The following is a 5,000-nucleotide window of genomic DNA, read 5'->3' as shown; positions in this document are numbered from 1 at the left end:
AACATTTAACGTCTAACATTTTGTAGGAAGGTTTATCTCTAACAAATAAAAGCTTCCAATTAAGGTATCTTCAGAGTACCACTACGATTTTGAGGAGGAATAATACAAATGATAATGATATGCTCTTATCAAATTCAAGAAAATATGTCATAATTTTCCGTATATTACAAAATACAGAGAATATCTTTTTAATCACCAGAAGAACCACTATGAACCGCCAGAAGTCAACGAACCCTCAGTTGAGAACCGCTGCCATGGACAATAGATGCTCTAAGCCTTACTAATGGATTTTAAATAGGGTCAGTGCTACATTTATCTTTCTGGATGATTCGATCTATTTTTTTGCACTACGTCCAGGAAAGTAAAGTACTTTTAGCTGCTGCACGTGAGGAGTTCATATTATGTGCCGTGGAAGAAGTGTAGTGTCTCTACTGTGTCGAAGATCTCCATCATAAGCATGCAAGTTAACCAGAAACATTGTGTTCGTTATGTATTTTTGAGCGCGTTTTTTTAACATTAGCCTATGCAAACGTATCTTATTCGTAATCGTATTCTTTCGCATGCTACAATTTTATTTAGGCAGGTATTCATCCTTGAACCATCCACAGGCTCATGGTCTGGTTCATAACGGGGCAAAATTTAAAAGACCCTTGATATGAACGTTCGGAAGCAGAGACCAAGAATATAAACAGTATAAAATTCTTACACCCGACTTGTATATGTCGTTTAAAACTACACTCATGAGAGGCTGTGGATCTATATCTTCAAAGGTATCAAAAGCACCTCCCTAATTTACTGCCTCGTTCCAGTTACATGACACGAATAAGTACAGAGGGACTAGAGAGAACAGGAACGATTCTTGCGAACAAAAAAAAACAAATTGTTAAGCTCACATTACTTGTTGACTGATGAGGTACTCGATGACCACAGTCGCTTCTATTATTCGTACTACTTACAATAAGGGAGCATAACGATAGTTCTAAAGATCAGGTTTTTCAATTCTAATAGGGTAACATTACAGTTTTTCTATAAGTTTGGTCATATATATAAGTTTAAAAGGATAATTGTCCTATATTTTGCGTATCATTTCGATAAGTGGGACTATCTGATTCAGGGTCTTTGGTTGTGCTTGCTTTTACTTCCTTCAGAAGGACAATAGATGCAATAAATAGTTTATATGATAAATAAATAAATAGTATATATACCACAATAATAATATATATAATAATAAATAGTATATATAATGAATAAATGAATAAATAGATAAATAGATAAATAGATAAATAAATAAATAGTATATATGATAAAAACAATAAATAGTATATATACCACAGAGGTAGAAGTTATGAATAGGGTTATTCAAATTCTTCTTAGGATTGGTATTTATTGGAGTCGTCAGCTCAAAATGGAACCAAATGTTCATGAATTAAATGATATACTAGGAAATCAGTATTTTCCTGGTCATTGAGTGTCATCTCAGCGCCATGGAAAGGGTTTCCCACATTCTATATCTCCTTACTCTTACTATTACATTTTCCTCTTATTGGTATATCTTGCTCCCTATATGGACATTTTTCAGCTTATGTTGTACATATGTATTCCAGTCACTGTTAGGAAGCACACAATGGGAAAGCAACCTCTCCTCTTTCTTCATCCTTGTTCTCATCCTCCCGCACCCTTTCTCTCTCTCTCCACTCTCCTCTACCTTTCTCTTTTTCCATTTCTATTATCCACCTCTGTGTCTGCCTTTCACTCTCTATCTTTCCCTCTCTTCTTCGCACTATCCTTCCTCCATGTTTACCCACCTACTTGTGTCTTGGCTTACCTGTAGTCAGTGATCGAAGCACTGGAAGTAACTTGTATTGATAAGCCCGAAGTATGAAGAAAGAGAGGAAAAATAGGAGAAACAGATAGAGGTGAAAGAGAAAAAAGAGGGATGGGAAAGAGAGAAGAGAGAGAGAGAGAAAAAAAAAGAAATATGCAGGGAGTTGGCAAGAGAGAGAAACAAGAGGTTGTGTGGTAAGACGTTATGAAACGACGTATTTCAAGAGGCTGCCAGCGCAATAAGCGTCGATTCAAATGGTATAATTTGATTATATCACTCATATATATATTCTTTTAATATCATCCGCAGATTGATAATATCTTATCTAATCACTAAGAATCGGAGCAGCAAAGGCTTTCAAACGTGGACCAAAGCACCAATTTAGGTCATTATTTACCAGAGCGCACAAATATGGTGACCGAAAGCAAATTGAAGCAAAAATGTAGAAGCCCATTAAAAAAAAAAGAAAAAAGTGCGATACTGTATGGATGCTAACGCAGGAAATGCAAGACTGTTGCTAGTGGCTGACTTGGGAGATAGTGAAATCGGAGTAGAAACGAACGTAGACTTTATTGAACATTTGCATATAATAATTGCTTAATAAATTTATGTTATTGCGTAAAGCTGCAGTAAGATTAAAAGAAAATCCCCAATATAATATAACGAAGCTCCATCAACATTAGAGGACAAATAAGTAAACAAAGAAGTAGAACCAAGGAAAGGAAATATTGTGAGTGCCATTGAGCTTACGCCGAATCTACATAATGTCCATAACATACTGTGCAGCTGTTGTTCTGTAACAACTAATTGCTCAAAACCGTATCATATCTTACCTTTATCTATTTTACTTTTGTTTTTTATGCAATTTATTATTAATATATTTTCTATATTCGTTTTATTCTAATTTCTCATTGCCGTATCCCTCCTTCTTCTTACTATCTTCTACCACATCTTGTGCCTTTATCGCTCTCTATTTAGCCCTCTTACCTCTCTCCTTTCTTCCCGTCTCTTTCTTTCTTTTCCTCCCTCACTCCTCTCTGTCCTTCCTTTAATCTCTATCTTTCTTTCTCTCTTTCACCTCTCTCTCTCTCTCTCTCTCTCTCTCTCTCTCTCTCTCTCTCTCTCTCTCTCTCTCTCTCTCTCTCTTCCTCTCTCTTCTTCTCTCATTTTCTCACTCTATATTTCTCCCCCCTTCCTCTTTCTCTCTCTTTCTGTCCTTCCCTCCCTCCTTACTCTTCTCTCTCTCTCCCTCTCTTGTCCTCTTAGTCTTACCTCGTTCGGGCCCCGTCTGGTGGAAGCATCGGTTAATTATCATAATTAATTAACCATCAGGGCCTAATTATCCAGTCCTCTGGGCCCTCCGCCGATCACAGACCTGATCAGCGGCCCAGCGATCAGTTCTAAGGATATGCAAACCAGGGAAAGCTGAGATTTTGTTGCTTTGTTTCCCGAGATAAGGTTTTTAAGCCGGCGTGAAGAAAAGCACAGTGTTTTGGCGTGGAAGGAGAGGAGACTGTTTGGGATGAGAAGTTATAGTATAGTTTTGGAGGACAAAGGATAGACGCTACCTCTTTTTTCTTTTTTTTTTCTTTTTTTTTTAAAGGTTGGGCCATTAGGATATGTTAGGGAGCATAACTAATGTAAGTGGATAAATATTCAATAGAGAAAAATTGACATTTAAATAAAAAAGAAGATTAGTGAAGCAGAGATACATTTGACACGTTTTCCTTGTCAGAATAACACCATGTATCCCACTATAGCTGAAACATAGTCATACTTTCATTTGCAAAACAGAAATCAAGAACAACTATCTATGCATCAACATCTGATCGGACCCAAAGCTACACAGACGATCTCTTCCCACACACATTCTTGAACTCTTATCATGCTTATCAACGGACATTATCAGGGACATAGATAAGCCGGTATATCATTAATCGACCCTGCCGTCCCAAAGCGAGCTGGCCAGACGTCAAAGACTCGTGTCAGAGGTGCAGCGCTATGTCTCGACGCTTATGAGCAGGAAAGGACACAAGCATCGCCTGTATCATTAAAGGGAACAGAATCACCGGTGATACCCTTTGAATCCCCGCCGACATATCTGTGAAGGAGATTTTCAACCTATGCTGTCACGATTTTTTGTTATCGTTAATGCTGTTTATCATTTGTTTTCATTTTTATTATCGTGATTGTTAGTCTAATCGTCTTTGTTATTATTTCATTTATCTTCATTAATATCATTATTGCAATTATTCTTGTGATTATTATTATCAGCATTATTAATAATGTTACATTATAATCATTATCATTATTATTATCATTGTTATTCTCATTATCATTATTGTTGTTATTACTATCATTGTCATTTGCATTAATATCCTTATTATCATTGTTATCATCGTTATTGTTATCATCATTATACATTTCATTATCATTATTATCAATATCATTATTATTTACATTTCCTCATTCACATCATTTTTACTACTACTATTATATTTAATATCATCAATATTATCATAATTATAATTGATTGTTTTGTTATCATGATCATTATCGTTTTCATCATTATCAACATCTTTATCAATTTTATTCTTATCATTATAATCGCTATCATGATTATTGTTAATATTATCACTGATACCACTTTTTTCTATTATCATTACTTTTTGTTATCACTACTTTTATCAATGTTATCATTACTGTTATAAATGTTATCATTGTTATTAATAACATTATCATTATTGCTATTGATATTATCACTATTATTATCATTGTTATCATTATTATCATCATCGTTTTCATTATCATTATTATTATCATTTTTATTATTATCATATTCAACATTATTATTGTCATTATCATTGTCATTATTACCATTATCCTTCTTCTTTTTCATCATCTTATTACATCCTTATTAGCATTATTATTATTATATATATTTGTATACATACATACATACATACATACATACATACATACATATATATATATATATATATATATATATATATATATATATATTATATGGCATGCAGCCATATGTTTGACCAGAGCTTATTATGACGAATGTGGAAAATGTATGAATGAAAAGATTAAATTCCATATATATATATATATATATATATATATATATATATATATATATATATATATATATATATATATATATATA

This window comes from Penaeus japonicus, unplaced genomic scaffold (assembly GCF_977035675.1).
Source record: "Penaeus japonicus unplaced genomic scaffold, GWHDUDI00000001_assembly GWHDUDI00000001, whole genome shotgun sequence".
Classification (NCBI taxonomy): domain Eukaryota; kingdom Metazoa; phylum Arthropoda; class Malacostraca; order Decapoda; family Penaeidae; genus Penaeus; species Penaeus japonicus.
The sequence above is the reverse complement of the archived record's forward strand: the minus strand, read 5'-3'. Positions refer to the sequence as shown.